General features: G+C 36.8%; 1 long non-coding RNA gene across 1 annotated transcript; it reads right to left on the bottom strand.

Moving 5' to 3' along the window:
* Positions 1-1,605: 1,605 nt before the first annotated feature.
* LOC139139675 (uncharacterized) lies at positions 1,606-4,704 on the bottom strand. The gene is made up of 4 exons (XR_011553861.1): positions 4,529-4,704; positions 3,441-3,562; positions 2,440-2,573; positions 1,606-1,831 (listed from the first exon to the last, which is right to left on the bottom strand). It is a non-coding gene; the product is annotated as an uncharacterized lncRNA (long non-coding RNA).
* Between the last annotated feature and the right edge of the window lie 9,446 nt (positions 4,705-14,150).

Here is a 14,150-nt window from a genome sequence, read left to right as displayed (position 1 = left end):
ATATTTAAAACGATGTACTCACGAGTCTAGTCCGCTATCGATAACTTGGCACAATGTACATGTACTAACATGAGTGAATACATGTTCTGCAAACTATACTAAAAAAACACATTCGGAATTTTGTAGAACACACAAAGCCCTAATGTATCCGATCATAATATTATTAAGCTTTCCTGTTATCCCTTTTTATGTTGTCTTCATATTTGAGCATTTAAACAAGAGCAAAGTGGTCGAAACAACAAAGGATGAAAATATCCAGCTAATAGTATGTTACCATACACACAGGAATGAAGAAGTGGTTTGTAAACGGAATGATGTAATGAGAATATTAAAGTTTTGACAGTCTCTATTTACATACATCTAGATATATGGCCTCAATCAGCAAATCTCGTGCCTGCGTTACCAGGAAGTATGACTGTGCTTCCCTGCATCTGAGAGTAAGGTTGATAAACATGTCAATGCTTATTTGTAAGGATTTTCCTACCCAGATTATGGCACATTCGTGCGTTACATTTACCCATGCGCACTTTTTGTGTATTGCCGTCGTTTACACCATTATGGACTAGGTTATTATTACCAAGTCCACAACTTGCTGAGAGCCAATTTTCCGATAAACACACCAACATCATCATTATGAACAGAGTTTCATAAATTTACATTTACTAGGTTGCCCACTGACATATCGACGTCTGACACAAAATGCGCAAGTTAACTTAGCGAAAAGCAGTGTATTACGGAAGGAAATCTATGGACAGTCGGGCAGGTATGCTAAAGCATACAGAAACGCTTTATCAATGCCGACAGGACGCTTTCTGCCTGCTATATGCAGGAAAACCATACACACAGAAAACTGTTGTTCCACTGAAATATCTGTATGTTGAGTTCAGAGATGAAGAATCCTTAGTGTGTCTATCATTTGCAGGACTGTGAGTTCAAATAGTAAATTTGACTGAGTGACGAATTGGAAATGACGAAAAATTTGCCCTTCTAATTGTCCCTGCAAAAACATGTTTCATTGGGGTTTTTACTCTACAAATGTATATGAGTACAATTTTAAAATTACGCGTAGACATGCTCCGCCTGTCATCAAAAGGTGGCTAGTTCTACTAGAACTACTAGTTCTACTAAAATCGTTGTTCTCGACTGGCTGTCATTTGCGGCAGGATTAATGGAATACACCCCTATGAATACTCCAGGACGAATTTCTAATATTTGCTGTGTACCATCAGACGTTCTTATATTTTTGAAGCTTTTGAAAATTTCGTGCTTATTGTTCTTTCCTTAAAATTCAAGATGGTCCTCTCCATGCTCCATTAACAGACATTTCTTGAACTCTTGTCAATTGTGTTATTCATTGACCTTAGAAAAAAGGGAAAATTTGTTCCATTCTGTCCCTGTATAAAGTATCAACGAAGCATTGTAAGCGTGAGCTTCAATTTGTTCAGATTTGAGTCCAATGCTCTATTCTCAAGTTCAATCACATATCTTGGGACTGTCCGCTCTGATTCCCTTCTCGTTTCGTTTTCGACATCTACTCTGTTTAATTCAAGTTTCTATTGAGGAACACCCAAATTATGATCATCTCTAATCAAGTTCATTGAGGAACACCCAAATTATGATCATCGCTAATCATTCCAACGTCAGAAGTCATGTTTCTGTACAGTATTACGTACGTCTGCCAGTTGAGGCGCTGTTCTGATGCAGATGTGCCGGGAGTTACGATATCGATTTGTCCGAGGTTGCCGGATGAAAATGACAGTCGCTTCGTTGGTGGCGCTAGTCCGCCTGAACAGTAACGTCGCTGAACTGATTTCGCTTCAATAAATTGATCCTGCAAAACAGAGAGAGAGAGAGAGAGAGAGAGAGAGAGAGAGAGAGAGAGAGAGAGAGAGAGAGAGAGAGAGAGAGAGAGATGAACTAGCGATAAAGAGGCTCTACTATAACATTGTAATCTTTCTATAGCGCAACTCAAAACAGTTTGAAGCTTTATTCAAAAATACACAAATAAACAAACATCCTGCAAAATAATTTCCTCGTCAGTAATGTAGCGCAGGAGACAATTATATCTTATTTATAAACTTATTTGTTGATGCAATGTCAAAGGCGAATATTATTTTTGTAATGAAATGTTCACTTTTATTTGAATATTGTGGCTCAGTGTCTACATAACGCAATGGTATTGGCATGAAAATCAAAGGTCTACTACACAAGACAGCACGTATATCTATGAAGACATATAAAACGTCCTTGTGACAAAGGGTTTGCCTTATGTAAGAGGCAGTCGTACTGACGGTGAAATAGATGTGCAAACAGAGCTATCGTATTGGTGTCATACAAGCCTAAGTTTGGACGGTTAAATTTCTCATCTGAAAATTGAAACCAGCTAACATGCATGACTAAAGCATGACCGACTCTTATCATAGATGTAGGTATAATTACCCGTTAAACATCTAGCGAATACTTTGCATCCTTTAGTCGGCATACCGCAACTTCCCCAAGAACATTGCTGTCCATTTGCTATCGCCAATCCATACGAAACCCGGTTTTCCGTAGGAAACACATCCATCGACCATCTAGAGCAAAGCCACCAGGTAAAAAATTGTTCTTACTATTCAAGCGTTCGTTGCGAGATCTCGCGCGAATAGGATATGCATGATATGCTTTGCAAGATGCATATTAATTCAACAAGCGCTTCCAAAAAATCAACCTGTTGGAGGAGTTAACGTCACCAGCGTACTTAAACAGCAAATACCATTTGTTTTTCAGTCCTAAACACCTGAGGATAATACATTGTTAGCCTTGGTTTGAGTGATAGAATTGTTGTACGCCGCCTTTTCGTAATCGCCTCCATACAATTTATAATAAAGGCCTGTCGTGATATGACACTATAGCAAGGAGAGTCCCGAGCAATTACTTCTATTATCGCAGCTATAAGTCATGGAGAAGATCTGACATGTTGCATAGTCTTACGCTGTCCGCCTTCAACACCGGACACCACCCCTGCTATCGGCTGCATGCACTATGATATTCTCTTACTACACAGATTGCTGCCTTTTGCCGAGATTATAGACTCTCTAAAATTCCCGTCTTTGCCTGAACAGTTGGCTTTTCTTAATTGTTTTAGTTTTCTTAGTTTTTCACAGTGTTTATTGGGGTATACGTGATGAAAGGTCAACCGACTCAAGAAACCTACCATGTACATTATTTTGAAAGAGCAACCTGTCACCTGAGAATTACAGAGCATCCTGACAGATACGTGGTTTTCGAAGAGTTGACGCGGCGTCAACTGTACCCTTTGTGATATGATTGAGTGTTGGTAATGTGTACACGACTTCTGATTTTGACTCTTCCTGAGAAGTGAAAATGCCTTTTTTTCTTATCCTTTTCACGATTGATACGGGTATTCATGAAAAAATGTTCTTAGCTTGATCTGTACTTACGAATCCCAGACGTTGCAAGACACCATGGTGGTACCGTCGGGACAGCTGACAGATGGCGCGTCTACTTGATCCGATTGCACGGTCTTCACGTCGTAAATACCTACTCGACATTTTACGACTGCCTGCCGTATTGAATTGGAAATAAGCGAGAGCAGATTTTAAAAACACAGCATCGTGTCATACCGTCATTGTGTTACCAATGCCAGTACGTTATTTCATATTTACGTTGTTTAAAGTTGAAAGCCAACTCTACGATATCACAATCATATTTTGCGAGGTAAAAATTTAAAAGAATACCGTCGTAGAGAAAAATTGGCGAGCACGTATTTGCATATTTACGTTGCTATAAGTTGAAAACTCAAATATCATGCTCAACAATTTTTCGTTATGGCGATATTCTTTTAATTTTTTACCTTTGAAAATGTGGTTGTGATTTTGTAGAATGCACTGCAACATCAACATGATTCTGCCTTTTTACAGCTAAATGTAATCAATATCGTATTGTCGACGGCTTAACAAGAAAAAAATATCCTCATGATTTTGTCATTTGAAAATGTAATGGCATTTCAAAATTCCTAACGGGCGATTTGTGTCTCTGGTCTGTAGCGTTTGTCTTTAGTTTGTCAATGGATATTTTACAAGGGAATCAAAAATTTCATTCTTCAAAATCATCGATTCCGTTCAACTGAACTGTCACCTTCACCTCTACCTATTTTGTTTCCTAATCACCGCAAAATTTTTCGGTCTTGTCCTAGTCTCGCCGATGATGGCGCACTGTTGCTGTTTTTGCGTGAGACTTTCAACTTTTTGCTGGGACAAATTTTTATTCATTTGCTAGTGTAATTTGAAAAATGGACAAAATGACTTACTGCCATCGTTGTGTTTTCTTGAAAACTCAAAAAAAACCGCAAAAATAAATCATGACGCTTTGTTCCCTCTCCGGTGCTCGAATCCCCCACCGATCCGAGAACCTTCTCAGTTGGATCAAATATGATCTCAGTAATATTTATAAAATCTTTTAGAATTGAACGTTCGCTGTACTTGTATCTCATTTACGCAGTGAATACACACAAAGCATTACAACGCACCCGCACAGCTGTATCTGTATAAGGATCGAACGCAGTGACAGCTTTGCAGACTTTTCTACCAAGTTTGATCCCGTCACATTGTCGAACGTCACACTGGCAACTGAAGAGGGACATTCCCTCGGGACAGGTCACAACGGACACCGCGTCGTCCGTGGCATCCGTCACGTTTCCGTAGAAGTATTCTGTTACGGGAGAAAAAAAATCATGCGATGATGAGAAATGTAACAGTGTCTTTCGACTGTCGACGGAAAAAAACCTGAAAAATAATGCCTTATACTTTTGTAAATACGGAACGCCTTATAGAAATAAAAGAGCGACTGACTTGCGTATTGCATTTTCGATCAGAGTTTCAGAATTCGTAGATGCACAAGGTAGCAACAAGAATAGCAAATATAACTAGCACACGTAATCACATCAAAATCCATATGGCAAAAAAGAGATAGTTCCTCCAAATACCAGGACAATATCAATAGATAGAAACGAGGAACATACAAACAGTAAACACAATTATTTGATTTGTAGAGTTTGTTGACCCCAAGTCCAAGCCGAGGATATTAAATGCGCTGTCATAATTTCCGTCCTGATATTTGCACAGTATTTGATATCGATGATCCTGATGTATCAAACATAATTCAGATGTACGATGCATCTTAAAGGAACAATAGCATTAGCTTTTGATGATATTTTTTTATTCTGTAAACTAAGCACATTTCTCATTGTAGGGCCTTTGAATTTGATTCCATCCTCAAACAATAAACATGTTTAATTTGTAAGAGCTAATATCTGAAGGGGTCCGAAAGCACTTCTGCTTACATAAAACAGCAACCTAATCGCGGAATGTGGTTATACGTAACTTTGTATCACACATTCGTTATCTTTGTTCAGATAATATTGTCTTGTTTTTCCCCCTATAGTTGTTGAAATAAACACTCTATTGGTCCGAGAGGCGCAATGAATTGAGTACAATACACAATGTTTTATTTTGTGTTGTTTTGAAATGCATCATGTCAACGGTGACATCGGACATTATACAGGTCGTACGTGTTGAAAGGTTGAACACTAGCCTAGGGCATTTACACATACTTAGCGAGAAAAACAAGAAAGTGTATATGACAAATCGAAAATCTTGGAAAATGCATCAACAATGGAGCTTTGAGGACGATATCAAAAGATAAAAACATTGAACTTGAAACTGTTTCAGGAAATATTTTCACGGACGTTATACGACAATTTAAGGCCTTAATCATAGAAAGTACAGCAGAATACTCCATTAAATGTGCCTTATTTCACCGCACCCATCTCTCGTTATTTAAACCGAGTACCCAATTTCACAGTTTTCTTATGTACAGCGTTTATTTCCATGAACTACTTGACTTGCTAAGTTTTTCCTAGAATTGTCAGGCACTGTTCTCAGAAGACGGTGGGGTCTAGATTCTTCCTCTTCCCCTCTCAAACTGAGAGACCAATTTAATTATTCTTATGTGAATATATATGATTCCAAGTATTAAAAAAGTAAAACAATATTCACGTGCGCGTCAGTTATTGAACCAAAATCTGGTATTTTCTACCAGTAAAGACAAAGCAAGGCCTTCATGCATCGTCACTCCTTTGTGGAGTGACCGTAGGTCCTCATGTATAAACTTTCCAATAGATGAACTCCCTACACTTGCCCTCGAAAGACCTTGTCATCAACCACGAATCAACGGCTGGTTTAATTATTGAAATTCATCTCGGGTTTACTCTCTAAAATGATACCGCCCCTAGCCGTTTCTTGATGCATAAAGTTGGTAGTGTTATAGTTATTTAACAGAGTTCAAGTCTAAAACATAAGAATTCCATTGAAAAAATTGTTACTTTAAGTTCAAAGATTATTGGCGCACCACAGAGAAGTGTTTTATCATTTTACAGGCAACAGTGTCAGAGGAAAGCACGTTCCATTTTAAATTCAGATCATATTTTAAATTCAGAATACCAACTGCTTCCTTCTGAAAGATGTTTTAAGTGTCCAGTTTGCAAGACAAACCGACTCAAGAATTATTTTATCCCTACAGCTGTGCGGTTTCTAAATGATGCATCTTAATGGTCGTTGTGTTTTGTTGCTGTATTTTTGTTTTAGTCTAGTAATTCTTGTTTTGTTGTGATATTTTGTGTGTTGTCCGCCGAACTGAATTGCCCCTAAGGGATGAATAAAGTTGAATTGAAATGATTTGATTTGAATCGAATTGAATTTACCCACCCACCGACTTGCTAGCTAGAATAAGTGGAAGATTATGATGGTGCTATTTTCGTCTTAAATGTTTGAGGATATAGATATCTTGCGAAATAGAATAATTCAGATCTACAGATAATTTCAAGTACGGTCCATTGGCGATACACCAGAATTTGTTTTGCAAAATGTCGACTGTAAGAAGCTGTTACTATTCACAACCGTGGAAGATCGAAAGTCATTCTTTGCACAAGACAAAAAATCAGTAATGTTGCTTACTGATTATCCAAACTTCGTAATCCTCTATCTCGTGAGATCTGTTGTTTTGAGAATGATTTTGTCCGCTGACTGACATGCTGCGACGCGACTTTCAAACGCCATTATATGGGGTATAGATTATATTGGGGAAAAACAGCATAAGGCATTTTTACAGAATTTTGAATTAAAAGTTGTCCAGTCTCAACGACACAAACCATTGAAAATTGTTAGGGCTATGCATCTTTCCTTAAATTTTAGACCTATTTTCAGAAATTACGATATAAATCAGATAAATGTGTTGCCTTTCTACAACAAGCATTGTCGATGTTTTAACAAAAACATGTATCGCTTAGTAATAATCTGTGAAATACATACCATGCTACAAAGCATGTAAGCTTTGTACACTGTAAAGTTAAGTGTTCAAGGATAGAACACCAATTAAACGCCTTTTTGTAACACTTTTTGAACGCCTCAAGACGTTCAGAAATTTAACACTACGTGTTCAACCAACGTTCAATTTTTGAACACACGTGTGTAGATTTTGAACGCTACGTGTTCATTAGACATTATATTGAACACCATGGTGTTCCAAATCTGAACACACGTTGCACAGGAAATGTGTTCAAAAAATTGAACGCTTTTACGCGTTCAAGGGCTGTAACACTTTTGAACGCATGGACGCCGTTCAACGATAAGTGTGTTAAAGGCTAGAACACATGATGCGCGCTTCTTGAACACCTTTAATTTTGGGCGTTCACGGTATGATCAAGCTTTGAAATAACATTACAGACCATTGATTTCCTGTAAAATTATTTTATTCCAAAAATACACGAAACATTTCTAGAGTAAAATACAATACAATCATTTCTAGAGTAAAATACAAAAATAAAATGGGTAAATAAACATTGCAACTTTGTATGTAAAGTTTGTCAGAGGAAAAAACCAACAGTGTTAGCACCTTCCTATCAAAAACATAAGCAATAAAAATCACCATATTGTGGATTACGTTTTATGTTCATACTTGTTTAAAACGTACAAAAATCATCTGAAAAAGCTCAAAATTTGGCATACTTCTTGTCTTGAAAAGACGTATATGTATGAAATGCATACTCAATTTTTGTAAGATGGTTTCTTAAAGACATTTCGTCCTATATGGACAATAGTAAATTTTGAAGAAAATAGAATTTAGTCAAAGCTTCTCTGGTGCACATGGCATATAGTTGTCCACACTAAAGTAAACACAACATGTCAAGTTGTCAAAGTGTCACAGTAAGGCACAACATGCAGAAAGTCGGGAAAGTGGGTCCTTGGCAGGGTAAAACCTATTCCCTTGTCCAACAAAGTCCTTCCTAAACAAAAAGGTTAGTTTGTTTGTAATATCTTTAAATAAACCCTGAAATAAATGGGTGACATTTCAAAAATATACCTCTCAGAAATTTAAAACATATTCGTAAAAACCTTTCAAATTCTGGTGTACCCTGCTATTAATTTTTATACAATTTTGTTTTACTAAAAATGGTAAAAATCACCCTTAAAATGAAAAATGAACATTTCATCATAACTTGAATATATCACATTTTGGTAATTCCGAATGTCTTAAAAATGTCTGAAATGTCTTTGATGTCCTAAAAACACAAAGTTGCAAATTTCTGCATAATTTGAACAATCTGAAAAAGACTACCAGTAGAGAGATCTATGTCCTAAATATCAAAGCTGTTCGATTAGCAGTTTTGAAAAAGATTTTTTAAAGATTGTTTGACCAAAAATGACAAAAATTGCCATAAATTATAAAATTTGAATATTTCATCACAACTAGCACAAATTTGACGATGGTTATTTTAGGGACATGTTTACAAAATATTGAAGACGTCAGTAAAAGAGAAGAAGATTTTTTCCAAAAAATAGCAAAATTAGCCTCAAAATATAAATTTGTATATTTCATCATAATTTGAGCATATCTGATTAGGGTAATCCCTTTGGACCTTTAATCCAAATATTAAAGGATTCGTACAGGCTGTTTTGAAGAAAAACCTTTGGTTGCTACACATCCACCTATTTAGCTGACAGCAAAGCTAAAACCAGTTGCTAAGTACAAGAGACGTGTTGAGCTACAATACAAAATAATTTACGGTTTTGTAGCAGGCTATGATCAACTAAATGTTACAAGGGCATAAGCTTTCAAAGTACGTGAAGTCTCCTTCATCAGATGCAAGGGGGGATGAAAAATTGAAGCAGAAAGTGACAGAAAATTCAGAGTGAAAATTTCAGAAAAATCAGTAATTCAGAGTGGACATTTTACTCTAAATGGTCTGTCGCTTTCAGCTTTAATTTAAATAAGGGAGACTGCACGTCTGTGAAAGCTTATATATATTTAGTTGATCATAGCATGCTACCAAAGCTTAGATTAATTCAGAGCATAAATACAGAAATTTATCAAAATTCAGTTACTGACCCTTTGAAGTTTAAATCTACATTAGAGATGAGCTGAGTTTCTCAAGCTTGTTTCCAGACAGCTACCTGTACACTCATCTTCTTCGTTATCTGTACCACCAGTTTCTATAACAACTCTTCGATTTTCAGTTAAATTCAACTTTTTACATCCTGAAAAAAGCAACAATAGGTAATATGGCGAGATGAAACTTTAAATGAAAGACAAGGGGCTGATTATCATAAGGAAAAGCTGACTTTCATATACAGCGCCTCTCTTCAATACTGTTACAAAATATTTGCTGCTTCTTGTCATCAACTGATTAAAATTAAAAAGCCAAACTCTCATATGCTGAAACATACATTGTATACTCTACGATGTTTAACTGATGTTTTACATACGATTGTGTCTACTAAAAGACATATGTTAGCTGTGATTACGCAGTGGTACTATGCAAGGCGTATCGATCGCGCTCAGGTCAAGGGTTATCACTACAGTTGTATTGCGATGACCCTTGACCCGAGTGAGATCGATCGATAGGCCATGGCCAAAAGTACCACTGCGTAGTCACAGCTAGTTGTTGGTATAGCAGCCACTGAAAGAAAAAGGTTTTTTCACGTAGTTAAGCTATTTAAAGGTACAATCAATTAATTTCAAAGGACGATAATATAGATGCTTCAAAAATCGAATACCTTTTACTATTTTGGAGAGGAAACTTACCCTTTCTGGTCTTGCTTCCGCACGATCACGACTTCAGGGTGCGCTTACAAGAAAAATGTCGCAACTTCCGTTTTGATGCATCATGGGATAGGAAAAGACACCAAACTTGAACACCAAGTGTTAAGAAGTAGAACGCCCCTTGCACGCCGATGTTAAAATTAAAACGTTAATGGAGGTTTTCTGATTTTCTTTTCTAATTTTTAAACTTTCAACCCGTAATAAACGTGTAAATTATTTTGTATACTTCCTTTTTTAGAAAAAACATGCTTTCAGCAATTGTAGGCCGGAAATATTTTTCACTTAGTGTGAAATTCGTTACACCAAAATCCGTGTACTTTTGCCGGACAGTGAAGCAATAGTAAATTTAATATAGCCATTGTAAAGAAAAAACACAAAAGACTGTTAATTGTTTCACAGTATTGTAAATTTCTGTGATGCTGAGTTTTGAACACTTGAAGGAGATCGTTGTTAACACATAGTGTTCAGGTTTAGAACATCATTGTTAATATTAGAACACTAGTGTTAACAATATGAACACTAGCCGTTCAAATTTGAACACCGACATGTACATTTGAACGCGTAAAGACGCGTCTAGCGTCCGCTATTTTTACAGTGTACCATTTTCACATATGCTCAACTGCACTCACAGTCTTGACTTATCAAACCTAACTATGATCGATGAAATAACTGCGATCATTGCCCCATCCCATTTCTGTGCACACCTTTTACACTTATCCGGTTCAACATCTGAAGTGTGGCAAAATCAAACCATTCTATTCTCCGGCATTGTCTGTATGAAAAGTAACGTAAGTTTGGTGCCGAAAGCAGTGCCTATTACACCGTGTCTCACACTATCACCTGTCGTTAGAGACCAAGTATATTGCTAATTCAGATGAACAGCAGCCGATTCCGTATGCTCTAGAGGACGAGCCTCGGTTTTAAACAAGATGACCCGGGCGACAAAAATAGAAAGGAGCATTCTATCAAGCTGTTGTAATGTGTCGGTGTGTCATCCTTTGGTTCCTGGTTGAATACAACATCAAATGGCCTAGTATTCGGTTCAGTCGCGTCGTATCATATTATTCCGTCGACACCAAAAGCCATAAAGGGTAGATAATACTGCTTGTGCATCAACGCCTAAACTTACGAATGCGGGCACTGTGAAAACCCTTTCATGAGACATGAAGCCAGATGCTGTAGTTTCAGAGTGGTAAGTGGGGGCGACAGAGTGTCAGTGTTTAAAGCGGCCTGCGCTTGTAGACAACTAACAATGACTATTTCGTCCTGTCTTTCATGCGTTCAATGTTATAGGCTCCCAGTGAGATCTGTACGAATAAATACTGTAATAGGTTTAACACTAGTGGAACTGAAATGTATATTTCGCTATGTGTACAGGAGCACGTTATGGGGCTGGCTTTAATGATGTATATGAGTATCAAATATGCGAATACTTATCTAAAGCGTCAAAGTAACAGTGTGTGGGATTTCTAAGATCTTTTGAGTTTCGTGTTCAGTGGCATTACATTCAGAAAATTCAAGGTACACGTTATTGGAAATGTAGCATAGAGACGGAGCTCCGAACTTCTGTCCTTTCCCGCACTATATCTTCTAGTATCCCAAGCCATTTTCTTTATATGATTCGCGTGGAACACAAAAAAATGAGTGTAATGTTAAATTGACGACAGGAAAATTGATGTTGTTTTCGCCGAAGGAAATTGAGTCTTCAATAACGCCCATCACCCTTGAACGTGATCAAGCGAAATTCGCACCCGGGCCAGCCGCGGAAAATTACCCTAATATTTTAAAAGTGAGAAATACACATGCGTTTTTTGTCGTCTCTCCGGGATGAAACAGAAATCAATTTATCTACTCGCTCAAGGAAAGACAAACGTCTGTAAGAGGCCAATGTCAATGGGAACATTACACGCTTGGAGTAGTATGATAAATTGAATGGATTAATGGATATGACAACAGGCATGTAAAATTCATTTCACGCAACATTGATGCAACTAGTTTTAACGCTTACATTGATTGTGATTAGTTTCCATACATCTTGTTCTTGATGAAAAATAAAAATGAAGCGAAGGGGAAACATTAGAAATGGAATGTCGGGTTAGCTCCTGGTCAAGGAGACACAGAGATTATATACACATGGAAATTATCGGGAAACTTCTTTTATAGATTTTGAACCTAGTGATCGAGGAAACGAGCAAAATAGTTAAAGTAATTAAAAATTTGAATCGTTTCCCCCTTTGTTTGACTTTGAGGTATATTTAGCATACATGCATGCATACATATTACACACATACACACATACACACATACATACATACATACACACATACATACATACATACACTATTCGGATCTCTGCTTGAGTTAATGTGGTCACTATATTAAAAAATTAAATTAAATTAAATTTTAAGATATATTTTGAGAAGGGGCTTTAAAATTTCAATCAGCTTAATAATATAGCGCTACATAAGTACCGCCAAGCTTATCTGTAATGTACAAGCTATTATTCTCGCCAATAAAAATCCCTTTATATCCGGTAGCTTCGAGAAATCTAAAAAGTTGATTGACACGTATTATGTTATATACAGACACTGAATTTACACTGTCGTGACAGAAGAATCAATTGTACGGCGAAATTGCTTCATGAAGTTATCATACTTCACGGAACGAAATAAAATTTGTGTACTGCATAAACAACCCATAACATGTTTTTTATTTCTTTCCGGTGTAATTTTCTAAAAACATGTAGAGAGATATTATTGCATTTCGTTTAGCTAAATGAGAGAGGAGCCATGATTACCCAATTTTTATAAGCAGTATTCACGGTTTGCAGTGTTATATATCTGTCTCAAAACGATACATTAATTTTACATATCAGAATTTCATCATCTAGATCTCCTTTTTTAATATTTTAGAAAATGTTCAGAAAAACTGTAAAGAAAATTGAAAGGAGCGGAAAGCAAACAAATAATTATCAGCAATTTTGGAAAGGGGAAATTTCATCGCAAAATAACACGTCACTCCTTAAAAATTAATAACATTTCTTGGGCGCATATACATCCGAAAACGAAATTTTAAATACTTCCTTTCAGAGAATATTCAGCGCAAAAATCATCAAATGTGTTCAATTTACACTCAAGCCGGACAGCAAATTCCTTTGTACAAATTTCAATGGCACTTGGGTTAGCAATTGTTGTGTGCGTTTTGTTGTTCTGGCAAGACCATATGATTCTGAGACTAATACCGCAGCTATGTGACAAGTCTGTCCGTCAGATATCATTCAGAGCGTACACTCAAAGTCCCTAGCCACCCACTTCACATCCGATAGACTGTGCATATGCATAGCTATCGGCAAATAAATGGTATCTACCAACTAAATAGCAGACTATTATTTGCCCGATTCCCGCCAATTTTACCGCGTATGGATACTGGAACCTTGCTTTCATGAACATGTATTCTCATTAAAATGGTTTATATGATAGTCTTAAAACTTCTCATCAAATCCATCGAAACTGCGTGAATGTGAAAAAAACCGACCATGTCTTCTCTGACGTCATCAACAATTTATCTTTATCTTTGTCGTCGCTGTCCGGATTTTTGCGCACACAGTAAATATCATTTGTGCGTCTGTCTGCAAAAAATGTCAATGATACGGAATGGATTCCGTTTCTTTGTTATGTAGTCAAGCAACAGGAATGCATTAAAGTTATAGGTTTATGTAGTTTGATGTCGAGATATTTTAAGATTTTTGAGCATCTATATTTGCTGTCATAAACTTTAGAATGATTCAGGCAAATTGGTATTTGGGTGCGTATCCAAAATGATCGTATTCACCGTAATAATCGTTAAGGAGAGAACAGAAATTAAAGGGATACAGTCGTCGGAACTGCGCTCGAAGGTCGTATGGAACCCATGCGACCAATGTAAACACTGTATCCAAGGTACGATGGTGATTGATGAAAGTTAAAACATGTCTGTCATAATCTACATCGTAT

Source organism: Ptychodera flava, chromosome 9, assembly GCF_041260155.1.
Source record: "Ptychodera flava strain L36383 chromosome 9, AS_Pfla_20210202, whole genome shotgun sequence".
Classification (NCBI taxonomy): domain Eukaryota; kingdom Metazoa; phylum Hemichordata; class Enteropneusta; family Ptychoderidae; genus Ptychodera; species Ptychodera flava.
The sequence above is the reverse complement of the archived record's forward strand: the minus strand, read 5'-3'. Positions and strand labels throughout refer to the sequence as shown.